This window comes from Carettochelys insculpta, chromosome 1 (genome assembly GCF_033958435.1).
Source record: "Carettochelys insculpta isolate YL-2023 chromosome 1, ASM3395843v1, whole genome shotgun sequence".
NCBI classification, from domain to species: Eukaryota; Metazoa; Chordata; order Testudines; family Carettochelyidae; genus Carettochelys; species Carettochelys insculpta.
In genome coordinates this window covers 363,784,175-363,811,016 of record NC_134137.1, presented here as the reverse complement: position 1 = coordinate 363,811,016, position 26,842 = coordinate 363,784,175, and the positions used below count along the sequence as shown (strand labels likewise).

Genomic DNA, 26,842 nt, shown 5'->3' with positions numbered 1-26,842 from the left:
TGGCTCTTGTCATGTTGGGGGCAGCTGAGCACCTTCTTGCCCCAGGGGAGGACATGCCCCCAGGGCAGCAGGGCTCAGCCCCTACCCTTGCAGCACCCCGCTCCACCCCCCACCTCACACGCCGGCGGCTGTGGAGCTACCCCACCAGCACCGACTGGTGGGAGCGGCTGGTGCTTGGGGAGTGGGACGACGACCACTGGGTCCACCACTTCAGGATGACCCGACAGACATTCCTGGAGCTGTGCCAGTGGCTCAGCCCCGCACTCAGGAACCGGGACACTGCCATGCGGCGTGCCCTCCCTGTGGAGAAACGGGTCGGCATCGCTGTCTGGAAGCTGGCCACTCCGGACAGCTACCGATCCGTGGGGCAGCAGTTTGGCGTCGGAAAGGCCACCGTCGGGGCTGTGTTCATGGAGGTAAGAGAACCCACAGGGGGAGGCCAGGGCAGGCCAGGGGGGCCAGGGCAGGGCAGGGCAGGGCAGGGTAGGGGAGCCAGGGCAGGGCAGGGCAGGGAAGGGCAGGGGAGCCAGGGCAGGGCTGGGCAGGGCAGGGGAGCCAGGGCAGGGCTGGGCAGGGCAGAGCAGGCCAGGGGGGCCAGGCCAGGGGAGCCAGGGCAGGGGGGCCAGGGCAGGGCAGGGCAGGGGGGCCAGGGCAGAGCAGGGCAGGGCAGGGGAGCCAGGGCAGGGCAGGGCAGGGGGGCCAGGGCAGGGGAGCCAGGGCAGGGGGGCCAGGGCAGGGGAGCCAGGCCAGGGGGGCCAGGGCAGGGCAGAGCAGGGCAGGGGGGCCAGGGCAGGGCAGGGCAGGGCAGGGGAGCCAGGGCAGGGCAGGCCAGGGGGGCCAGGGCAGAGCAGGGCAGGGCAGGGCAGCCAGGGCAGGGCAGGCCAGGGGGGCCAGGGCAGAGCAGGGCAGGGGGGCCAGAGCAGGGCAGGGGAGGGTAGGGGGGCCAGGGCAGGGCAGGGGAGGGTAGGGGAGCCAGGGCAGGGCAGGGCAGGGCAGAGCAGGCCAGGGGGGCCAGGGCAGAGCAGGGCAGGGGGGCCAGGGCAGGGCAGGGCCGGGCCATGCACACCCTGCTCACCCCTCATTGGGGCTGTCCCATGTGCTTTCTCTGCAGGTCGTGCGTGCCATCAACTCCATGCTCCTGCACAGGCTCGTGAGGCTGGGGGACCCACATGCCACTGTCGCCGCCTTTGCCACCCTGGGCTTCCCCAACTGCTTCGGGGCTCTGGATGGGACTCACATCCCCATCCGCGCCCCGGACCACAGTGGAGGCCGATATGTCAATCGGAAGGGCTACCATTCAGTCGTCCTGCAGGCATTGGTGGACAGCCGGGGACGGTTCCAGGACATTTACGTGGGCTGGCCTGGCAGCACCCACGACGCCCGGTTGTTCCGCAACTCGGGCCTGTGCCGCCGGCTGGAGGCGGGGACCTACATCCCCCAGCAGGAGATCCCTCTGGGGGACACCACCATGCCCTTCTGCATCATCGCGGATGCGGCCTACCCCCTCCGGCCGTGGCTCATGAGCCCCTACACGGGCCACCTCTCCGCCAGCCAGGAGCGCTTCAACGGGTGCCTGAACCGTGCGCGCCAGGTGGTGGAGCAATCATTTGGCCGCCTCAAGGGATGATGGCGATGTCTCCTCACCCGCCTGGATGCCAGCCCCAACAACATCCCCCAGATTGTGGGTGCCTGCTGCGCCCTGCACAACCTCGTGGAGAGCAAGGGGGAGAGCTTTCTTCAGGGCTGGGCTGCCGAGGCCGGCAGGGCACACCTCCAGCCACCTGCTGCCCCCAGTCGGCAGGTGGACCCAGAGGGGACCCGGGTCCGGGATGCCCTGCGGGCCCACTTCGACGACCAGGCCGCGGGGTGAACTGTGCCCAGGCCCCCTTCTGCCCGCCCCTTCCTCCCCCACACTCCTGCCCCAACGCCCACACCACCATGGAGCACCCCACCGCCCCCCCCCCACTTGTCCAGGAGAAATGACAGCACGAACTTGTGGGTGAATGTAAATGTTTTTTTTGTCCTCACGATTTTTTTTTTTTAAATAAAAAAATATATATATGTGAGACAGAAACCAAAAAGGAGGGACAAACGTTCAACAAAACCAAGATGGGCACAAATAAAACTATGTACAACAATAAAAATGAAAGCACTGTGCGCCATCAAAAGAAAAACAAAAGGCAGGGAGGAGAACGGGGAGAACTATGTACAGGGGGCGACGGGGCAAACAGGGGAAACACCCACACCACCCACCCAGTCCCCAAAGTCTGTCCAACAAGGGGGGGGGCCACGTCCCGGGCCCCTCGCCCCTACAGCACAGCAGTGGGCATGCCCGGCCGGGAGCTCCGCCGGGCCTGCAGTCTGGTGCGCGGCTGGGTGGGAGCGGGCTCCACCGGAAGGTAGCGGCGCCGGCGAGTCGCGGGTGGCTCCAGGGGTCCCTCGGCACGGTGGCCCTCGGGGGGAGGTGGTGGGGCGACGGTGGACGGCCCGGCGACGGCTGGAGCAGCCGGTGGTGGGGCTGCAGGAGCGGGCATGGCGGGCGGTGGCGCGGCCGGCGCGGCATGGGGGGCCAGGGAATCAATCAGCCGATTGATGGTATCCAGAAAGGCCCCCCACGCCTCTCTGCGCCAGGCCAGCGCCTGCTCCTGCAGCTGGAGGTGCTGCTCCGACACCTCCAGCTGCCGGCGGTGGATGGCCAGCAGCTGGGGGTCTGCGGCCGCCGCCGGTAGCAGGCGCGGGGTCCGCCGTCTGGCCCTCCGCGGGGCCGGTCGTTCCTCGGCCGAGGGGCTGCCGTGGAGCGAGGGTCCCGGAGGGGTCTCCGGGACGACCGATGCCTCGCCGGCGCTCTCTTCCGGTCCTTCGGATGGTGCAGGTGCAGGTGCAGGACACAGGAGAGGAGGGGAGAAAGAAGAATGGAGACAGGCGTTAGTGTGGGCCCCGAGCCGTGGCCTTTGTCCCCCCCGCCCTGTGCTGCAGGTTCCCCATCCCCGTCCCCGGGAGATGCTGCTGTGATGGATGGGGTTCAGGGGTCCCCCTGCCCTGCAGCCCGTCCCCTGGTGGGAGCGACTCTCACTTCACCCCGCAGGGTCTGAGAGCAGGAGAGATTTCTTAGGCCACAGATGGCCAGTTTCTGGCAGGAGTGTCAGCACCAGCTGTCGGAAGAGACAGTCCTTCCAACCCGTCGTGGGGAGAAGACCCCAAGGGGGGGCCCTCTGGGATGTAGCTTTCCCCCTTCTCTGGCTGGCTGCCTACCAGCTCTCCCTTCCCCTAGCCTCTACCTGTGGCCCTCGCCCTCGCCCCCCAATTCCAAGCCAGCTCGGCTCCTCCCTCCTGTTTGTTCAGGGCAGAGGTGTCACCTGCCAGCTGTAGCGCCAGGATCCTCCTTTGGCCCTGGGAGCTCCTCGGCTCGGGTGGCTCATATGTAGCCTGAGTCTCCCTTTGGCACTCCCCCCACTCCATCACATGCTGCTGCTGCGGGGTGTCCGACCCCCTCCGCCCAGGGGCCCCTCGAGGTTCCGCTCCCCCCTGGCCCGGGGATGGGGCATGGCACTGTCATGCAGGGTGGCGGGGGTCAGGGGCTGATGGCTGCAGTGCTGTGAGGGCCATGGTCCTGGTGTCCTTGGGGCCATGGCCATGTGAGCGTGTGGGGGGCCCTGGACACATCTCTGTTCCCCCCGCCCCTCAAGCCCCGGGGTGTCCACCAGAGAGGGGTACCTACCTGTGGGTCCACTCCCACGGTCCGGAGATCCCCGGGGGTCGGAGGCCCTGCTGCTGCTCCGGGATGGCAGGAGGAGGATCTGCAGGCTGGAATCGGTGGAGGAGGAGCCCCCCTCCTCCTCCTCCTCCTCCTCCTGCCGCGATGTCCCGGGGATGGCCTCCGGGGGGGACCCCCGGGGTGCGGGGCTTACCTCCGGGGCGGAGCCCGGCTGCAGGGCCTGCTGGGGCTCGTCAGCCGAGGTGTCAAGGGTGGCCGGAGGGGAGGAGGTGTGCCGGGAGCCCAGGATGTCCCTGAGCTCCCTGTAAAAGGGGCAAGTGACGGGGGCGGCCCCAGATTGGCTGGCCGCATCCCGGGCCCGGGCATAACCCTGCCGCAGCTCCTTGACCTTACTCCGGACATGGTCCAGAGTGCGGGCAGGGTGACCCCGGGCAGCCAGGCCACCGGCCAGCCGAGCGAACGCATCCATGTTCCGCCTCTTGCTCCCCATTATCTGGAGCACCTCCTCCTCGCTCCAGAGCCCCAGCAGGTCCTGCATCTCGGCCTCCGTCCAAGAGGGGCCCCGCTGCCGCTTCCCAGACTGCGTGGTCCTCTGGCTGCCCTGGCTGCTCTGGCTGCTGTGGCTCCTCTTTGGGGGTGGTCCCCTGGGGGCGCTGGGGGGGCTGCTGGGCAGCCATGGCTGCTGTCAGGGGCTGAGGGCTGTGCAGGCTTGCCGCCGCGTGTACAGGCACGAGCCTGCACGTTGCCTCAGCCTCCTGCAGTCAGGGCGGGGGAGGGGCCCTTTAAGGGGCCGCTCCACGCGGCCACCAGTGAGCTGCGGGGCTGGAGAGAGCGTCTCTCAACCCCCCAGCTGATGGCCGCCATGGAGGACCCGGCAATTTCGACGTTGCGGGACGCGGATCATCTACACTGTCCCTACTTCGACGTTGAACGTCGAAGTAGGGCGCTATTCCTATCTCCTCATGAGGTTAGCGACTTCGACGTCTCGCCGCCTAACATCGAAGTTAACTTCGAAATAGCGCCCGACGCGTGTAGACGTGACGGGCGCTATTTCGAAGTTGGTGCCGCTACTTCGAAGTAGCGTGCACGTGTAGACGCAGCTTTGGTGTGTCTGAATTAGTGAGTGTGGCACCAGTGGCACCAGTACCGGGGGGCAATCTGAATCTTAGCTTTTGGTGCAATACAGATGTTACTTTTAGATATTAAAAGGATTAGCCTTCTAACAAAGTATGCTGTTTGGAAAATAGAGGAGTAATGCACCTACAGCAAAGTAGCTTCTGGAATCAAAGTACTTCTCCATTGCATTAGGAGCGTTTAGGGATCCAAATACTGATTCACAGATAAATGGGAACAAAAATATTTAAAAGACACTCCACCCTCAGGTATCAATTATGAATACTTTACCTGAATTTTGATGTTCATGTCGGGGCATAGGTATTTGTACATTTAATGGAAGTGATGACTTGAGCCCCCACAAGTAACATTTTTCATACTTTCAAACTGGCCATATTGGCACAATGAAAGTGTGACTGGGGCACCTGAGTATGACAAAGAGTTAAATAATAGAATAATAATGTTAAAAATGGGCCCAGACTTTCCTTAGTAAATTGCTTGATTGGTACAAGGAATAAAGAAGAAAAGAAAAGTTCATCCCTGAATCAAAAACAGGACAACTTGCTTGATTCAGAGGTAACTCATGTCACTCACTAACCATTTTTTTTTCATCTGGAAGATGTCATACAAAGTAAAGTTCTTTTTCTTTGTTTACGACAATACCCTTTCCAAAGAGTCTCCCTTTTGGGAAATATAATGGTTCTGTTTCTAACCTAAACCACTAGACAATTAGAAAGATCTCATGTAATACTAATCAAAAGGAATGCAAATAGCCTAGGGAAAGGAAAGTCTGGAAGGAAAGTCCTATGATGATGAGCAAGAGAGTCTCTGTGAAAGTGAAGAAGAGAGACAAGGCCTAAGAGTTTATACAAGAGCTGACAGGTCGCCTGCAGTGGGGTGAAGAGAGTTCTATGTTGTCAACCAAAAGCAAGCTTTTGGAATTACCTTCAAAAGCTGTTTCCAATATTTCCATTTTCTTTTTCTAATCGCCGTTGGTGGAGGACAAGAAATATGAACCTTTTAATTGAGAAATATAAATTAGATAGCCCAGTATAGCTTGTAATAGGATGGCTACAATACAGTACTGTTGGATGCAAATGTAAGGCAGATCTTCTGAAGCCTACGAATCAGTTAATTTACTTTTGTGTGTGTGACTTCATTTACCTTTGTGTGTGTATTTGTGTTAGATGTTCTGTTGATGTTTCGAGGCTGTCTACAATGCACTCCCAGAGGAAATAGTTGAAAGATCCAGCGTGGTTTCTTCTTAAATGCGAAAACATCTCAGCTCTTTCAACATTTGTGCAGAATGGGGAATAAATGACAGATGGAGACTGTTTCATATCACTGTTAATTATTTGATTTTATCTCCTGGAGTCTTTTGCTTTTGCTCAAGCCTTGGCTTTTGCACAGGTACCCCTCTCTCACACACAGACACATTATATACGTATACAGTCATACCCTGAGATACGCCCATTCAGGTTACAAGAATTAGACTTTACAAGGAGTTTAATTTAGTACCCCTACTTCGGCTTATGAGGCATTTCTTCGCATTTACAAGGACTGATTTGGATTTTGTGTGCCTCAAGGGGACACAGCCGCCCTGCAGTGGGAGCAAGGCCACAGCAGCTGTCTCCTGCCCAGCACATCTCTGTGCAGAGCCTGGTGGCGGTTTCCCTGAGCCCCCGGCCAGCCGCAGCGTGCCCACCTAACCCACTCCTGCCTTTACCTTAACACTGCTGTGGCTGGTCTGGGTCTCCACCTCGGCGCTGCAGCGGTGGTGTGCTCTGGCCCTGCCAGTGGCTGTGGGCTCCCTGCGCTCCTGGTCGCGCGGGCCAGGGCCGGGCAAAGGCTGGCAGCTCTGGTAGGTGAGCACCGAGGGGATGGAGTTGGCTGCATCGGTCTTGATGAAGAGGCCGTGCAGGGGGGTGGCGGTACCCTGTGGGAGGACAGCGGTTGGTGTGGGGAGGTAGACTCGTCCAAGTCCCAGTAGTAGATCACACCACTCTGTGAGACGTGGATGCTGGGCGTGCAGCCCATCCCAGCCCCGCTGCTGCCGCTTGCTCCACGGTCGGCTAGGGGGCCGCCGCCACCCACCCTGCGCAGCTGTGCCTCAGGCACTGCTTGCCGCCTGCGTCATTCAGTCCCATTTAGCTCCTGGCTTGCCTGCCGCTGCCGCCTCGGCCACTGCTGTCGGGGCCTCTCTGCCACGCAGCCCCACACGAGCAAGTCATCGCCCAGCTGGGGGCCCCCTATGCCTGCCTAGCTCCATGCGTGTCCAGCCTCTAGCACCGCCCCCTCCCCACTTAACCTAAGCTGTGCTCAGGCTGGGCTGCCTCCCCGTGCCCTTCTCTGTCCTGCCTGCCCCCTTACACCGGCCCTGCTTCTGCAGCTGTGGGTAGCTACCCAGTTTTGCATCCCCCTCCCCCGCCAGGCGCCCTTTGATTTCCGTTCCCCTCACAGCCCTGTCTCTGCACCTGGGACAGCCCCCCGAAAGCAGATAAACAGCCACATTATAGAGTAATTAATGAAGGGAAAATGCCTTGTTAGGTTGTGTTATGATAACTAATGTTAACTATTGAAGTAATTGTGTTCATTTTAATGGGATTTGGTGCTGTTTTAGCATAAATGGATGTAAATTTTGGGGCTCAGGAACACATACAATTTTTTCTGATTGAAATTAATGGTAATTACATTTTTGACTCACAAGAATTCACCCTAAGAGGGGTTTTTCAGGAACAAATTACCTTCATAAGGCAGGAGAAGACTGTATCATATAACAGAAGTGGATTCCAAAATTTAAAATTTAGAACTTCCTTTGTCAAGTCATGCACAACAGTGATAGTCATAACTTAATGGCTATAGGTCTGCTTACATGGGATCTGCAAAATTTCAATTTAAAAAAAAACCAAGGGCTCTTTTTTTTTCAAAGAACATTTGAGATTTGAGCTGGGACTCTGCACCTCTCCATTGTATGTGATGAATAATTAGAGGCACTGCTTGTAAGACATTATTGGGCAAAAAGAAAAGGCATGTCATAATAATATGATAGCTAAGGAGTTCATTCTACTGTGCAGTCCCTCTGCATTCAGCCTTGTTTTAAAGACACTGGAAGCTTATCTGATCTACAGGAAAGTCCGCTCCCAGAGCATGCTAACTGCACTTGAACACCAAACAGTATCATTTAGTGTGAGGAGGAAATAGTTCAGTGGTTAGCACATTAGTTTATATACCCAGAGTTATATCACCTTATATTCCCAATCCTTGAGAGGGCCTTCAGCAATCTGGGATAGACTTTGAATGTTTAAAAAAAAATCTGTCAGGGATGGTGATAGGTTGTGCTGTGAGGGCAGGAAACTGGACTTGATAACCTCTTAAGGACCCTACCAGTTCTGTAACACAAACAAACACACACACACAACAACAACCACAACAATTCTTTCTGGGGACCCCAGTATAGAAAGTATGTGGATTCATTGGGGCAGGTTCAGCAGAAGGCAACAAAAATTATGAGGGCGCTGGAGCACATGACCTATGAGGAGAGGCTGAGGGATTTGGGTTTATTTAGTTGCAGACAAGAAGAGTGAGGGGCTATTTCACCTTCTTGAATGGAGGCTCTAGAAAGGAAGGAGAGAGGCTGTTCTCAGTAGTGACAGATGGCAGAACAAGGAACAGTGGTCTGAAGTTAGAGAAGGAGAGGTGTAGGTTGGATATTAGAAACAACTATTTTACCGGGAGGGTGGTGAAGCACTAAGAATGCTTTACCTAGAGAGGTGGGGGAATCTCAATCCGTAGAGGTTCTTAAGACCTGGCTTGACATAGTTCTGGCTGAGATGGTTAGTTAGGGCAATCTTGCTTTAGGCAAGGGGCTGGACTATATGACCTCCTAAGATCTCTTCCAGCCCTAGAATTCAATGATTCTGTGATTCTATGGTTTACATACATAAGCAACACTGCAACATCTATTTAAACCTTACAATGCTTATACTCTCTTTGTTCTTCATGGTTACAACAGGGTTTTACATAAATAGAAATGGGTAAAAAATGGAAAAACAATATCCCCACCCACCAAAAAAAAAACCTAAATATTGAACTAGCTTCTATTTTGCAAAATTCAAAAGGAACAAAAGCTTTTTTTTAATTTATGAAATATTGCTTTTTCCCTTATCCTTTTAATCTCACTAGCCACCAAGTTCAATAGAATGAAAGATGTCTAGGATTGTTTGACTTTTTGTTCATTTTCCCCCTTTTTATATGCTAATTTTTCCAGTTTAGGAAATTAGAATGAGAGAAAAACAACAAGCTAACAAACATTTGATTCTTTTAATTCACTGTCAAAAAAAAGGAAAAAAATGAAATGTGTAAAGCTAAAAATCCAAAAGTTCAAAAAAGGTGTCTTTTGAAAATTCAAATCAAATTAAAATTACAAGCCTTTATGAAATTATGAAAGGTTTTTCTCCTTTAATTTTTGTTCAGTAATTTCCCATTGATCATATTTAAAAAAAAATCCAAAGCCTTATCTACCCTTTGTTTTATTTGACACGTCAATTTTCATTATAAAAACCATTTATGAGCTCTAACATCGTCTCAGTTTGGCATGTAAAGAGGGGGAGATGCTTTGATCTGTTCCACAAGGTACCTGAGTTAGTCACTTACACTATTTTTTCCCTCAATAAATATTCTTCAAAGACTCACAGCTGCATAAAGCCACTACTACAATTCTGAGGCACGAGTAATTCTGGTGCCATTGCCCAAAGTGTTAGGGTCTCTAAATACCAAGCCTAACACACGTATATTTTCCATTCATCTCATTTGCATTTATGCCTGAATGTCATACAGTGCTGCAGCCGCATAAGAGGGGTTGCAGCTATAACATGAATTTCAAGGAGCAGTTACTCTTGGCAAGTGTCCAGAGTTTTTGAAACTTCATTAAGAATATGCAGATATGTTGCCTGATAATATCAATTCTGTTTCCTTCCTATGGCACCACCCATCAGAAGATCACAAAGCAGTTAACAAATAGGCTGTTACCCTCACAGTACCCCTCTGGGGTGGTCATATCACCCATATTGAAGACAGGAAGACTGAAGCATAGAAATAATGGGGTGACTTACAGTTTGCAAGGTCATGAGAAAAAGTAGGGCATGAGACCCAAGTGCTGAGAGCCTAGGGCTTCGTGCTCTCATTTCCAGGCCAACACTCCAGGACCTTGCCCCATACAGTTTGATTTGACTTAAGTCATTGCTCTTCTGCCACTTCCCTTGGGAAGCTGTTATGTTGTCAAGCTAAATTGTTACTGGATCTCGATAGACCCTACTGTTAGGAATGTTTTCTTTTGTCGTATATATATTTCTCTTCACTACACATATTTTAGTTAACATAACCCACAATGCACTCATTTAGTTTATCCTTAAGGATGGGGCGGTGTATTGAAGATCTATATCATTTTTTATTGCTAGAACTGTTTGATGCCTCTCCCATCATAATTCCCACTCCATCAAAATTATTCCCCACTCACCTCTCGCCAAAAGAGATAAAATAGCTCAGAATGCTGAATTTGCCTGCAGCTACAGAACTCCAAACTTATCAAATTCATTCAACATGTCTTAAAAGAGCCACATGGATTTACCAAGCACTGGAAGGCTTTGGCAGAATTTAACCATTCATACTAGAGCCTGAATTCAAATGAGAGTTAAACTCATCAACACCCGAATTCTAAAATGTTTCCAATATTATCTGAACAGCTATGTTTCAAATAGCACATTTGTGCACTTAATTAATCCTGTGGATGGAATAAGTTTTCTTCTGTATATTGAAATAATAGTAATTATGATTGTACACTAGCTTTTGCCCAAGCAGGTGCAATCCACAAAGATAAACACCGAACCCAGGGTAGCTCTAAGCAGAAATAGCAACGAAGGATCCTGTGGCACCTTATAGACTAACAGAAAAGTTTTGAGCATGAACTTTCGTGAGCACAGACTCACTTCATCAGATGCAGCATCTGACGAAGTGAGTCTGTGCTCACGAAAGCTCATGCTCAAAACTTTTCTGTTAGTCTATAAGGTGCCACAGGACCCTTCGTTGCTGTTACAGATCCAGATTAACACGGTTACGTCTCCGATTCTAAGCAGAAATGTTGGCTGTCTGGTTTTAGTTTTGTTTGTGGGCACATATCTGTCTTTGCCAACATCCCAAAGCTTACCTGTGCTGCCCCCAGAGAAGTCCCTAGTCACAATGTGGTTCTTGGCTCCCCACCTTGCTCCAAGCGGGTGTAACCTAGTAGCAGTCTATAGTACAGGCAGATGACTTCTCTGTAGTTCCAACATGCAGAGCTGAGCTGATACATTGTGGGGATGGATGAAAGCCAAGGTTCCTCTTACTCTCCAAGCCTGCCCAACTACCCCATGGCCATCTGTGTAAGAGGGGAAGTAGTGGCCACATTGAATACGTCTACATTTTAGTGTGACGCTTTGTTCAGACTCAGACTTGAGCCATAAGCCCTCTTTCATCTACACACAAACCTCTTGGGCTTGAACCTAGGTCCTAGGATCCTGTGACGGGAGGAGCAGGGGGTGAACAGTTGGAGGCTAGGCCCTAGGATTAAAGCCCTCTCACTTTGCAGTGTAAATGCAGCCCCCTAGATTCAAGTCCTGGCAATCTGACAAAAGTATCTCATAGTCCCACGGACCAGCTTCTTCTATCCTCTTTCTTCCAAGAATCTTCAGTTAGCTCCAGAGAAATGGGCACAACACCCCCTCATTGTAGTACAGTGGCTGGGTCGCTCAGTGTTTAATCCTTCCGTTTATTCTGAGCACCCAGCTGCAATTTACAAGAGCCTCTTGCATTTCCAATGGACACTGGCTAGAAGTCTTTTGCAAAACATACCACTTCTTGGTTGCAGACACACAGCCAAAGTCTGGTCTTCTCTGGTGCAAAGCCAACAGAAGAGCTGATTTTAGTTTGACCAGTGATGGGTAGCATGGTGCTTTTCACAATGCAGTATGAACTGGTCAGCCAAGGTGGCAACCTGATGGCCTCAGACTACAGCGTGGATATTGATGGGAGCCAAAGGAGTGACTGGGCTACTAACAGTAGTTCCTGGAGAGGCTTTGATACAGCAACAGCAGCAGCACATCCTGGGTCTATACTTGCAGAGTTTTTGATGGACTGTAGGCTGGCCATGGAACTGGCACCAGTGAGGGAAGAGGCAGAAGCCTCTTTGGAGCCTGGTACATTTCTGCATCCATTTGAATGTTTATTAATATAGGAAAATGATGTAAGTGCCAAGTTTGCAGCAAACATGGAAGGAAGGAAAAGAATGGGCACAAGGGGAAAACAGTAGGAGGGTTCTCTCCATTCTGTCCATTCTGCCCATGGCTTCACTTTTTGCACTTGTTCATGCACCGAGTTCGTTTTAAAAGACTTAATTGTTATTCACGTTTTGGTATAGTAATTGCAGCCAGCCAGCCAGGCAACATGTTAATGTTGTAGTTTTCCAATAGAAGCTTGTAAATAATGCTTTTATTTTATTAAGAAAGTTGATTGCTATCATTGCATCACATCATATAACATGTATTTCAGATAATACAAATCAACACACGATCTGGGACAACTGGAAATTTGTGTGCAACACTATTTCTGAATACATTTAGCTACATCAATCCAGACATCAATTGCTTCTTTACATCAATACATTCTTTCAACCAATGCACCTTCCACATTTTATAACCAGCTGTGCTGTAACAAGGGTGTGGAGAGAGAGGTATTTGCCTCAGGTGCATAGCTGAGGAGCCACATATATAGAGAGATAGATAGATAAATAGATAGATAGATAGACATAGATATACATATATACACACATACATATATATGCATTAATGATTGTTTACGCAAAGCTCAACTATAATAAAGATTTTTTGTTTATTATTATTATTATTTTTATTATTATTATTATTATTATTATTATTATTATTATTATTATTATTATATATGTAGTTTTCCTTTCTCTATAAAATAACTACTATGAATATATAAACAGGAGGGGGCACAATTTTATATTTTTGTTTTAGGCGCAAAATTAGCTAATTATGGCACTGAACCAGTCAGGTCACTCATGGCTATGTTACACAGAAATCATTCCTCTCCCACCAATCTCAAATGTTACCCTACTTCTACTAAAGAACACACCAGGATTACACTCATATGTGTTTTATTAAATGCCACTGTTGGATTAAAGGAGAAAAAGGGAACTAGCTTTCAAGCACACACCCACAAACACTCCTACCCTCCTGCACTCAGACACCTGCACAGACAAACTCACGCAGGCCAAGAATTACATAGAGACAGCAGAGGAAGCCAAGGCATGGTGGATCCAGTGTGTCTGCCTGCAGTCGTGAATCCAGCACAGTGAGCTGATTTCAGGACCAGCTTGTCACCTTGCTCTTTTTTCAGCTTGTGCTCTCTTGTCAGTGCATTACTCTGGAGCAGTCAATACTATCCATCCTGGAGAGAGTAGGAGGAGTCTAGGGCCATGGTCCTGGGCCTCTTGCCTCTCATGCCAGCTGAGATTAACTCCTGCAAAGTGGTGATGGGAAGAATTACTAATCTTATATCATTGTATTCATTTTTGTTTAAATGTTTCAGTCCATAGCTTTTGTCCTGTCCCACTGCCCCAGCATGTTGTGTGACTACGAGTTATCACTACTGTCCCAGGACACTTTATGACTATTAGTCACCAGCTAACAGCAGATGGGACTTTGAACTTCTGTTGATAGGGCCTCATTTGCTTTCTTGAATGGATTATTTTGGAGGGCTCAGCTCCTATTAATCTGGGGCCACCGAGGGGCTGCTGGCAGCTGGTCGTCCAGACAGGCTGGCTTCAGGGACTGATTCCATTACACACAAACACACACACACACAAAGGACAGATCATTTCAGAGAAAGCTAGGATTTATTACAAACTTATAGCATCTAGAAACAATTTCTTACTAACTTGTAATATCTAATATAGACCTAGAAGCTGCCACAAAACAAAGTTTACAGAAGGTTACAGGACTTAAAACCAAAGATGACTGAAAGTTATTGAACTTACATCCACATTATACTGAACTGAGTGGAGGCTTTATACAACACCAAGGACTGAAACCTCTCAGAGGTATCCTATCACTTCTACACCTTCCATCCCAACAAGCAATTTACTAAAGGTACTAGTCTCCTTCTTCCCTTGGCCATGCAGGACATGTGAGAGCACAAAATATCACTGACTTCTTTTGCCTAGGTGCATCCAACTTCATCTCTGGCACATTTTGGCTGAGGGAACCATGTTCATCACTCCATCACTGTCATAGCCCTTTCTTGGGAAAATGGCTCCCTTTTTGCTTCACAACGATTGTGAAGATCACAGCAAACCACAATAATGCACACAGTATTGATGGCACTTGAAACAAACAGTGTGTGTAAACATTTCCCGTGGGCTTGAAGTTCCCCAACACATATTCAACAACCTAAAGCTTCTGAGGGTGTATTTAAATCCTCTTTTGTCAGGATCTCAAAAATCAGGGTACTATTTTATAAGCCAAAGCAAAAGCAGATCTGAGGGGATCCTTCAGAATAATGGTGTGAACAATGGCTCTGTATATGACAATGCCATTTGGTAGGAATAATGTCTGACCCTCTCCATGGCTGTAGACTCCTGATGGGTAAAAAATCCTGCCATCATGAACTTTTCCAATACAGCCAACATTAATGTTTATAAATTGGCATCGTTGGTCCATGAGGGCCACCATAACAATGGAATAGTATTTTTTGCAGTTTATGCACACGTGCTCCTTGAGGAGGACATGATACGAGCAGATGAGTATCATGCAGGCATTCATTGTCTCAAAGCTAGTAGTCACCTCAAGACCTTTATGCACAGGACTTGGGGAAAACTAAATCCCTGACTGACTCAGAAACATTTGCTACTACTTTACCTGCTGTTGACTTTCCAACATCAATCTGTTTGGCAAAGGACCTATAGTAGTCAGAGTAGCCAGCTTCCAGACAGTTATAGCAACCCACTTCTGGACCAGAATGGCTGCCGCCATTCATGTGCCTTCATCTGGGAGGATCAGGACAAGTTAGTTACAGAGCTCCACAAATGCAGCAGGCTTTATGCAGAACTTCTGGACATGTGACTGATCATTCAGTATCTACAAGGACAATGTAATTCTACCAGTCTGTGCAATTGGACCCGCACTAGAACCACCCATTTACACCGGAGACATCAGTGACTTGCTGAGTGTTGTGAGCCTAATCAGCCAGTCTGAGTGGGTCATGTTTGCATCTTCCTCCTCCTGTTTCCCTCCTGCTCTTTGATTAGCTTTGTAAGATGCCTTCACTCAGTCCAAAATTGCTGCCAAAATGTTCATTAGTAGTTAATAGCAAGCTCTGCCCATTTTCTGAAACAGAAGTGAAAGTGCAACAGGGACAAGTACTTCAAATGTCTCCTCCTACATATTGCTGGCTCAGACCAAAGTGACAGTTCAACGGGCTGTTCTGGGGGGCCATGCAGAGGGGTGGGGAAGATGCAGTTTGAACTTCTTGTAACAAGTGGGTTGGACCATCAAGTTTTTCTGCACTTCACCAGCAACAAAGTGCTTTGACAGCCATATTTTAGGGGGGTGCCATGAAGTCCAGGATAATGTTGATTGGATTTCATTCTCTGAACTCTTATGTGGACAGTTATGTTATGTTATTGTGGATGACACAAAACTAGGGGGAGAGGTAGATTCATTGGAGGGTAAAGAGAGAATCTAGAGGTACCTGGATAAATTGGAGGACTGGGCCAAAAGAAATCTGATGTGGTTCAATAAGTAGAAGTGTAGAGTCCTGCACCTGAGGCAGAAGAATCCCAAGCATTGTTACAGGCTGGGGACCGACTGGCTAAGCAGCAGCATGATGGAAAGGGACCTAGAGGTTATGGTGGATTAAAGGCTGGATATGAGTAAACAGTGTGGCCTTGTAGCCAAAAAGGATAATGGCATACGAGGGTGCATTGGGAGGAGCATTTCGAGCAGATCTAGAGAAGTAGTTATTCCTCTTTATTCAGCACTGGTGAGGTCACATCTGGAAAATTGTGTCCAGTTTTGGGCCCCCCAGTATAAAAATGATGTGGATTTGCTGGAGCAGGTTCAGCGGAGGGCAAGAAAAATGATTAAGGGTCTGGAGCACAAGACCTATGAGGATCAGCTGAGGGATTTGGGCTTGTTTAGTTTACAGAAGAGAAGACTTAGAGGTGATTTAATAGCAGCCTTCAACCTCCTGAAGGGGAGCTCTAAAAAGGAGGTTGAGAAACTGTTCTCAGTGGTGTCAGATGGCAGGACAAGGAACAATGGTCAGAAGTTGAAGAGGGAGAGGTGTAGGTTAGATATTAGGAAAAACTACTTCACCAGGAGGGTGGTGAAGCATTGGAATGCGTTGCCTAGAGAAGTAGTGGATTCTCCATCCCTTGAGGTTTTTAAGTCCTGGCTGGACAAGGTCCTGGCTGGGATAACTTAGTGGGGGTTGATCCTGCTTGAAGCAGGGGGCTGGACTAGATGACCTCCTGAGGTCCCTTCCAGCCCTGTGATTCTGTGACATTGGAGCCCTTGATTTTGCCTGGGGATAAAAAAGTCTTAAGCTTGGTTTGGCAAGCAGTGTAGACACTGAAGCCCTGGGTTCTCCAACTAAGAGTGCATTGATTCTTGTCCAACAGAACCTGGGCATATACTGCAGTGTGGAGATACACTTTCATGGCTCGAGCTGTGATCTTGTAAAACTACAGGCATGGGCTGGAGCCTGGATTCTGGGACCCTCTCTCTACTCATGGGCCCTCAGAACCCAAACATGATCCTCTATTTTGCAATATAGATTGGGTTGCTCCTGCAAAGGTATAAAGAGGAAATAATATGCCCCTCTTGCCTCATAAATCCAGTTAAAGATTAAAAACTCTGAATTTTGCTCCTGGTTACACTGACCTAACTTAGGAGTCACTCCTTTGAAGCTGGAGATATACATATCTCACAGAACTGGAAGGGACCTTGAAACGTCATGGAGTCCAGTCCCTTGCCCTCACAGCAGGACCTATGTCACCATCCCTGACAGATTTCTTTTTCTTTGTCCCAGACCCAGCAATGGTCACCTCAAGGATTGGGATCACAACCCTGGGTTTACCACTGAGTTGTCCCTTCCCTCCACCCCCTGCCCCCTGCAAAGAGAGATGGGCCAGGTGTAATGTTTAGTTTCGGAACGAACTCATTTCAAATTTCAGGGTTAGTAAAGCTGGGTGAAAATTTTCAAGCTATTCTGGTCCACTAAAATTTTACCAGTTTTGTGTCAATTTCAGCAAATTGTGTTGGTCAAAACAATAAAAAGGAGAATAACAAAATGTCAATGTGATTTTTCTGACATTATCAGAAAAAAATCAGGATAGATTCACAAAGGGGCTTAGGCATCATTTGAGGGCATTTCTCTCTTACAATCTTTAGTCATTAGTGCATTCATTGTTTTACCAAAAAAAAAAGATTGAAAAAGGCTTATCTTGAAAGATCCAATAACCCAGGAGTTAGGGCACTCATCTGGGAAAGGGGGGGCACCTGGATTCAAATTCCTGCTCCGAAACTGGGATTTGTACCTACCTCTTCTACATCTTAGGCAGGGGTGTTGACAGCCTCTGTAAGTCCTTAGACTAGGTGAGGAGTCTTGGTTCTATGCTCCCAGAAGGGGCAGAGCCTCAGGCAGAAGGAACAGGGCCAGGGGCAGCTAGCCCTTCCCATTACGTGGAGCATACCATACTGACCCCCTCCCAGCCCTTAGAGCTACCTAGAGCATGCAGTGCAGTACTCCAGTGGCAACTCAAAGGGCATGAGGCTCCAGGCGCCACCATGGCCCCTGTAGCAGCAGTGGTGCCCCGTGCCCCAGGCCCCTTTGAGCTGCTGAGCTCCAGGGCAACTGCCTCCCTTTGTGTTCCTCCTCCAGCCCCCACTACCCTCCATTGGAGGGCCTGATCTCAGGTGAAAATAAAACACTTAATTTTGAGTCCACAAAAATGTTTTGGTCGATGTAAAACAAAAAAAATTACTGACTCCTTCAATGTGCTACACATGCTATGAACCATCTGTTTTGGTTTAACCCCAAACATTCTTTCTTCCTCACCTCCGCAGAACTTTCAGTGGATTGAACAATCAGTTATTCACCCAGTTCTATTCAGAGTTTGGTATGGATTGTTCTTCCCCTGCAATTAAGGAATAATTATCCACAGTAGAGGTGGCTGAACATTTTTTTTCAGCAAATAACAAATTCTCAAAAAAACTGGGCTTCAGTCTGGCTCTAGAGATTACAATTCTGTGGCCTATGATTGAATAGACCACTTCAAGGCAGGTGTGGAGTTTTTTTCCCAGTCCATGTACTGCTTTGGGAAGCTAAAGCCTGCTGCTGGGAAGCCCTGCAGAGAAGGGACAGTTAATGTCCTTCAGGGGCCAGCTCCAGTGTCAGAGAGGCTGGTCAGCTTGTTGTCTTGCCTGGACTGACACACAGAACCATCACTGAGCTGTCTGCAATCCAGTGTAATACCAGCAGCACACCAACACAAGCGAGTATCTGTAACTGATACCTAAGGAGCGTACATTCTGGGATGGGAGAACTGATGGCAATACACATGCCACTTAGATGGGTTTCATTTATTTCTGTGTACTTAGTTAATTGATTTTATTCAAGTTTCCTCCATAACTCTGTTTCCTTAGGTGGTTAAGTGGAGGTGTGTTTTAATTCTAATTTGATCCATTAGAGACATACTATTTATAATTGTTTGGGAGTTAAACCCAGATTATTACTGGAATAAGTATTCGTGGATGTTCCTAAGGCACACCATTAAGTGTGCACAGAGGCCAGCCAGGTGGAGGCCATTTTACATGCTTTTGGAAACAAAGGACTGCAGCAAAGGGGTGGGGATTACCAACTATCCAACATGACTACCAGGACACTCAGGAGATCCTTTAATATTTTAACCCATCAGGTGCACAGGCACACCAGTAAGTGTTGCCTGCTCTTAAGTTACCCAGTGAGGAAAAAAGGTGGGTTGCACAGGTATGTTTAAAAGTCTAACATAGGTAAAAGCAGCCCAAAACAAAGCAAAATGAAGACTCAGGGAAACAATTTTTCTGAAGAGAACTATTTTTTGGAGGGAGTAGGATTTTTCACTTTGGCTCTAGACATGAAGAATCAATTATTTGCTAAGTCTAATTGTTAGAGGCATTAGCAAGCCTACATTCGGTATATACAAACACACTGTAAAATTCTCAGTTGCCAAACTACATGTAGAAGTAGAATGTTTTACAAGAGGTGAAAAAATAGAGCAAAGTATTTGACAATGTCTTAACATCCGATTGCATTCTAGTGAATATAACACAAACAACGTGTATCAGACAAAGAACAGTATTCACTGATATTTTTGTCTTCCTATTTCTTAAACATCATCATTAGTATCAGTACATGTGTTAGGGCTCAGGTACTGTACCTCCCTACTTCAAAGGGAGGATGGTAAGTAGGGTGTTGGGAGATTATTAATGAAGTGCAGCATTGCATATGTAGCACTTCATTAAGCAAATTGCCCCCACATGGCAACTTCGAAGTTTTAAACTTCTAAGTGCCAGATTGCATCTAACTGCAGTGCACCCGCTGGTACTTCGAAGTGCCCTGGGTACTTTGAAGTCCCTTTACTCAGGAGTAAGTACTCAGGAGTAAAGGGATTTTGAAGTACCCCGGGCACTTCGAAGTACTGGCAGGTGAGTCGCAGCTAGATGCAAGCCGGCACTTAGAAGTTTAAAACTTCTAAGTTGCCACAGGGGAGAATTTGCTTAATGAAGTGCTGCATATGCAGCACAGCATTTCATTAATAAACTCCCAACACCCTACTTACCATCCTCCCTTTGAAGTAAGGAGGTGGAGTAGACACAGCCTTAGTGATTTAAAGAAATGCAAATGTATGAGCCTAACCCAGCTGTCCTCACTCGGGCAAAACTTTGCTCTTCTTCCACTTCTTTGAGACCTCATTGCAAGTTATGACTAAATACATACTGCAGGATTTGGCCTCAAACGATGATAGGCAGCCTCAGAGAAGTTATCCTAATTAAAAAGAAGGGATTGTTTACCTTTAACTGTAAAAGTATAGATTGGGTCACATCCTGAGCTGGTCTAAACTGTGTTGAGGTTGCGCCTCCCTGGTCCAGTATGGCTGAGACCTGACCAATCCTGAATGAGAGAATTTGCTGGACCAGGGAGGTCCCCAGCCACCCACCCTTCCCCCGCTCACCTCTTTGTCCACCTGCTATGTCCTGGGAGGCCAAGGCCTGAAGTGTTGCTCTATGGCTCCCTGCTGCCCCAGCCCTTGCCACTCCTCTGGCTCCATCCTCCTCTCATGGGGCTCTGACCCCGGCTCAGTATCAGAACTGTTGCCAGGGAACTCTGGTATGTCCCAGGAGTGGGGCTTCTGCCCTGGCCCCAGACACTCCAGGACTGCAGTGAGGTTCTGGTCCACCCCATGCACAGGCTCCAGTCCCAACCCCTGGCTCTCTGAGGCTTCAGTGGGGCTTTGGTCTTCCCAACATGCAGGGCACTTTCTGGGGCTACAGCAGTGTCCTAGCCCCAAGTTCTCTGGCCTCAGGCTTCCAGTGCTGCAGCAGGGCTCCAGTCTTCCCCACATGGGGCTCTGGCTGGACCGTGGGTGGTACTTGGTCACAGAGTGCCAATTTCTGGAGGTGTAACCTGTAAGTGGAAGGTATCTTGAGTTACAGCAGTTAAAAGCTGTGTCTACACGTGCACGCTACTTCGAAGTAGCGGCACTAACTTTGAAATAGCGCCCGTCGTGGCTACACGCATCGGGCGCTATTTCGAAGTTAACTTCGACGTTAGGCGGTGAGACGTCGAAGTCCCTAACCTCATGAGGGGATCGGAATAGCGCCCTACTTCGACGTTCAACGTCGAAGTAGGGACCGTGTAGACGATCCGCGTCCCGTAACGTGGAAATTGCCGGGTCCTCCATGGCGGCCATCAGCTGGGGGGTTGAGAGATGCTCTCTCTCCAGCCCCTGCGGGGCTCTATGGTCACCGTGGGTAGCAGCCCTTAGCCCAGGGCTTCTGGCTGCTGCTGCGGCAGCTGGGGATCCATGCTGCAGGCACAGGGTCTGCAACCAGTTGTCGGCTCTGTGGATCTTGTGTTGTTTAGTGCAACTGTGTCTGGGAGGGGCCCTTTAAGGGAGCGGCTTGCTGTTGAGTCCGCCCTGTGAGCCTGTCTGCAGCTGTGCCTGGCACCCTTATTTCGATGTGTGCTACTTTGGCGTGTAGACGTACCCTCGCAGCGTCTATTTCGATGTGGTGCCGCGCAACATCGAAGTTGAACATCGACGTTGCCAGCCCTGGAGGACGTGTAGACGTTATTCATCGAAATAGCCTATTTCGATGTTGGCTTCACGTGTAGACGTAGCCAAAGTGACAAATAGCTCAATAGCTTGCCTCTTTTCTGAGGGTGGCTTGTTGGTGTATGGTTGTCTCACCTTGTGTCTGAGAGTGCCTGGGTTCAAGCTCCCGATAAGGGTTTCCTTGCAGGGGGAGTGATAGCCCAGTGGTATAAACATTGACTTGCTAAATGCAGGGTTGTGTGCTTAATCCTTGAGGGGACCCTGTTAGGGATCTGGGGCAAGTTGATTGTATCGTCTTTTTAAAAAAATCAATCAGGGATGGTACTTGGTCCTGCTAAGAAGGCAGGGGACTGGACTCAATGATCTTCTAAGGTTGCTTCCAGTTCTGTGACATGTGTATCTCCATATATCTATATTAGCTAAGGATCAAGTTCTCTAAGATATACAGCAGTGTGTTGTTAAGCAGAATAGGAGATCAGGTACATACAAAATGAGAACTGACAGATATTTGCGCTCAACTTATATTACTGCTCAGGAGCATTTCAGTTACACATTTTTTTTCTGGGAAATGCTGATTCATCAAAACTGAAACTTTTGTGGAAACAGGTTGGTGTCAGCAAAACTATTGGGTCCAGGGTGAAATGTGGGGGAAGGAGAGAGGAAGAGAGACTCCAGAATAGACAGTTGATCAGTGGTTAGGGCACTCCGTCTCTAGCTGTTAGACATGACTACCCATAACCTGGTCATGACATCCCCTGCTGCTCTTGAGATTGAGGATGACTTCAAGGTGCGTTTGGAGCAATTTAGCTTTGCCTCACTGTGTCCATCTCAAACTGTTAACAATTTCAATCATGCACAGTTACATCAACATATTCAACAAATGGGAAGTGATTCCCATATAACATGAACTTTCACCATAAAGCATTACACAGCAGAATTCAGCTCTCTCATACATATCAGGAGAGAAAAGTGTCGCTTCAGATTAGATCAGTTTTAGCCAGTCCCATGGGAACCTTCCACAGAGAGTCAGAAAGGGGTGAGGAAGACTTATGCCTCCTTTCATTCCCCCAAACCTTTTTAACCACCCTCACCAGCCACATGGAATAGGTTAAAATCATCATGGGAAAAAGCCTGGAAGTCAGTATTAGCAGAGCCCTTTAATAGAAAGCCTGTGTGTTTCTTCTTTTAAAAAATCTGCTGGAGGGTTATTTTTATCAGTCATCCTTCAAGATAATCATCCATATGTGCATGCCAGGGTTGTACTCTCCCAGCACATGTTCAGTTTGGACATTTTGTGTGTATGTTATCTGTTTGGGCTGTATTCTAGGCAGGAGATAGCTGCATTTTCATTAATCAGTGGTGCAAATAAAAGTCTGATGCCTCACTCTGCCAGTGACATCAAGACATAGTGTTTCTTCTAAATCATGCTCAATTTCTGCTCCTCTCAAGGTGCAGAAAAAACACAGGTCTAGCTGGTTGTTTTTAAGCAAGCACAGAAGTTTTTGAAACATATTCATTCCTTTCATTTGCTAATTGAACCAGTTTGGGGCTTTTTGAAACTGTGGATGGAAGTTGGATTTTCTCAGCCATTTTTAAAATCAGGAATCATTCAAGGAGAGAAATCTTTCATTGAGAGAAAAGTCCCACCATGAGATTACATTGACTGGTCACAAATGGCCAAAAGCAACCAAAGAACAAAAAAACAAACAAACAAACAAAAAACTGAACGAGAGATTAAACCATGCAATAACATTAAGTGAACTGTGGATATTTTTGATGAAGTTACAGAGAACTCACACAAACATCCAGTTGCAGAAATAGGGCTCCCTTGGTCTAAAAAAAATTAAATTAATTTTTTACTCAGATTCAGATGGAGCTAAATGAAAGCTTTGTAGCAGACATGGGCTACGTCTACACGTGAAGCCAACATCGAAGTAGCTTATTTCGATGTAGAAACATCGAAATAGGCTATTTCGATGAATAACGTCTACACGTCCTCCAGGGCTGGCAACGTCGATGTTCAACTTCGACGTTGCGCGGCACCACATCGAAATAGGCGCTGCGAGGGTAGTTCTACACGCCAAAGTAGCACACATCAAAATAAGGGTTCCAGGCACAGCTGCAGACAGGTTCACAGGGCGGACTCAACAGCAAGCCGCTCCCTTAAAGGGCCCCTCCCAGACACAGTTGCACTAAACAACACAAGATCCACAGAGCCGACAACTGGTTGCAGACCCTGTGCCTGCAGCATGGACCCCCAGCTGCCGCAGCAGCAGCCAGAAGCCCTGGGCTAAGGGCTGCTGCCCACGGTGACCATAGAGCCCCGCAGGGGCTGGAGAGAGAGCATCTCTCAACCCCCCAGCTGATGGCCGCCATGGAGGACCCGGCAATTTCCACGTTGCAGGATGCGGATCGTCTACACGGTCCCTACTTCGACGTTGAATGTCGAAGTAGGGCGCTATTCCAATCCCCTCATGAGGTTAGCAACTTCGATGTCTCGCTGCCTAACGTCGAAGTTAACTTCGAAATAGCGCCCGGCGCGTGTAGCTGCAATGGGTGCTATTTCGAAGTTAGTGCCGCTACTTCGAAGTAGCGTGCACGTGTAGACACAGCTTAATGCAGCTAAAAGCATCAGCTTCTTAATAAGATCTGAACTCCTAAATTTCAGTCTCATCTGGAAATTGCCAAATCAGGATTTATGTGGGGAGAAATTCCTGGTTTGACATTCACCTGTGGAATCCCTCATTAAACTAAGGAAAGTTGGTTATTGCAGTGCAGGGCAATCACCAGAAACTTCTGGATTGGGAATTTCTAAGAAATGTCAGGACAGTAGGAGTCCAAATCTCTTTAAAAGTCCATGGAATTTAGGTGCCTAATTCCCTTAAATAACTCTGATAATCTCACCCCTAAAGAGCCAATTTCCCTGAGCTCACTATGTTGAACATTTTTTTCACACATCCCTGCTAAGAAGAATATTAGTTACAGGCAGATAAGAAATAATCCTTTGGCTCTGGTTCAGATGGATTTGAAAAGTATGATTTTCTTGGAAGAAAACAAAAAACCCTTAACTGTTTTCTCCTGCCACCACAGCACAACTACTGATTTATGGCTGCATGAGGTCTAGTTTTCCATCTGCATAATATTTGGAGAAAGTTTATGGCAAACTAATGTGTAAATGAGTGTAAGCAGAATTTGCTTGCTTGCCTGCCTGGCTAAAAATACAAAGAGGACTCCTACAGTATCATTTCTATACTGCATACGAAGCCAGGGATTTTTTTTATAGCAGTGTTTATATTGTGGGTAATCTTTATTCATCTTTTAGGAATAAGGGCGCAGTTTGAACCCTCATGAACCCATACAGGCAGCTGCACCAGGAGAGGCATTCATTCCCAGGGGACTGCAGGCAGCAAAATTGCCTCTAGCTTCCCTATGGATGTTTACCAGGCAATGGCTGCTGTAAGTCCTGGACAAGGTTCAAGTGTATTACAGACCTGTGTTTTTTTAATTACAGCATCCTGATGTCTGTCCTTGATGTCTTCCTTGATCTCTTGTGCTGCTGCTGCTGCTTATAGGTGATCCTGAAGACTGATTGTCCAAGAAGCTTTATAGAGGCCTCTTTGAAGAGCAGAAGAAACAAAATCAAGGCACTCCAATAAATAGGCTGAGACTCAAACTGTAAAACTGCACAATGCCTGACCTGAAGAAATAGCAAGAAGTCCTATGGCACCTTGTAGACTAACAGATATTTTGGAGCATAAGTGGAATGAAGTAGGCCTTTGCCCACGAAAGCTTACACTCCAGAATGGCCGTATCTCCACTAGCCAGAAATTTCGAAATGGCCATGCAAATGGCCATTTTGAAGTTTACTAATGAAGCACTGAAATACATATTCAGCGCCTCATTAGCATGCAGGCTGCTGTGGCACTTCGAAATTGATGTGGCTCGCCGCCGCACGGCTCGTCCAGATGGGGCTACTCTTTGAAAGGACCCTGGCTACTTAGAAGTCCCCTTATTCCTATCTGCTCATAGGAATAAGGGGACTTCGAAGTAGCCGGGGTCCTTTCGAAAAGGAGCCCCATTTGGATGAGCCGCGCGGTGGCGAGCCGCGTCAATTTTGGGCTAGTGGAGATGTAGTCAGTATCTGTTGGTCTATAAGGTGCCACAGGTCTTCTTGTTTTTGAAGATACAGACTAACTTGGCTACCACTCTGATATCTGAAGCGATAGAATAGTTTTGATATGAAATACCCCAGGAATTATTTGTAATGCTGATTCTTTTCATTGTAGTTTAGCTTTTTAAATGTTATATTGGAAGCTGTTAGAGCATCTCATGAATGCTAGAGGTAAGGAGTACTTTAAATCAGGGATGAGCAAAATGGGGGGTAGACCCATGAGGTGGGGCATGTAATTTCCAAAGTGTGAACACAGCATGGTCAGCTGCTGGGTCTCAGGCTTACCTGTTTCATTAAAAATGTTGAAATATATTGCTTTTTTATGTATGTGTATTCACAATTATATACAAATTAATAAAGTTTTACATTCCACATACTTACTTTCTTACACCCGCCAAAAGGGTTTTTTTTAATTCATATGATCAAAACCAAAATGTCTGTCGGTTTGGATTACATTAGACAAGTGGGGCCCAACATAAAAAGTTTGTCACCCCTGCTTTAGATGACACTGTGCTAACTGCTTATGCTCCACAAAAGCTTGCAAGCATTCATGTTTCCCCAATGACATCAATTTGACTTAAAGTAAACAGGGTTGAAAATGACCTCACTGTAAAATTAAAACAACGATTAAACATTGCATGTGAAAGGATCTCATTCAGAAAATATTTGCACAGTCTTTAGTGATGAACTTGCTCAGTGGTGGTTCTGTTTGAAAGTCATCTACTAAAACCCACATCTGATTCAGTCTATTTCTATGTATTTTAAATGCCAATAATTCTAGCATCACCTCCTTTCTGGCCAACCTCTTCTTGATGATTCAGTTCTGACCTCTTTGCAAAAGAAGTTAGTAACTGGAAAAAATGTGCATATCTTTGTGCACTGAAAGAACATATTGGGGTTTGCTCACTACAGGGAGGAAGAGGTCTTTGGAAGTTAAAGATCTGATACAGTTCCCGCAGAAGTATTGGGGTAATAATAATAAGTGGAGATACACATCGTGTAGAACTGAAAGGTCATTGAGTCCAGTCCCCTAATCTCTTGGCAGGACCAAGCACCATCCTTATTTATTCTATTTTTTCTTTGACATCTCTTTGCTCCAGATCCCTAAATGGCCCCCTCAAAGTTTAAACTCAAACCACTGAGCTGCTCTTCACCCCTTGCAATTAAGCACTGGGATACAAAACATCTGGAGTCTAGATGAAAATTTACGGCTGTGACTGATTATGTGATTGTATGTAAGCAATTTATTTTCTCTGTACTTCACTTTGCCTATCTGTAAAATGGTTACAACAGCTCATAGCAGCAAGACATATGTTCTCCCTGAAAAAAAAAATCTTTCCACTTTCAGGCTAGCAGTTGATGGTCCAATGTGCTGAAGAGATGTGGAGAATGATTACAGATTAGAAGCCTA

The 26,842-nt window shown here is 48.0% G+C and overlaps 1 protein-coding gene across 1 annotated transcript in view; it reads left to right on the top strand.

Annotated features, from left to right (window-relative positions):
- Positions 1-25,173, top strand: part of LOC142025045 (uncharacterized) — a 128,972-nt gene extending 103,799 nt beyond the window's left edge. The window contains exon 3 of the transcript XR_012648587.1: positions 24,772-25,173. The gene's annotated coding sequence lies outside the window, so the exon portion shown is untranslated. The remainder of the gene's footprint in view (positions 1-24,771) is intronic.
- The last annotated feature ends 1,669 nt before the right edge of the window (positions 25,174-26,842 follow it).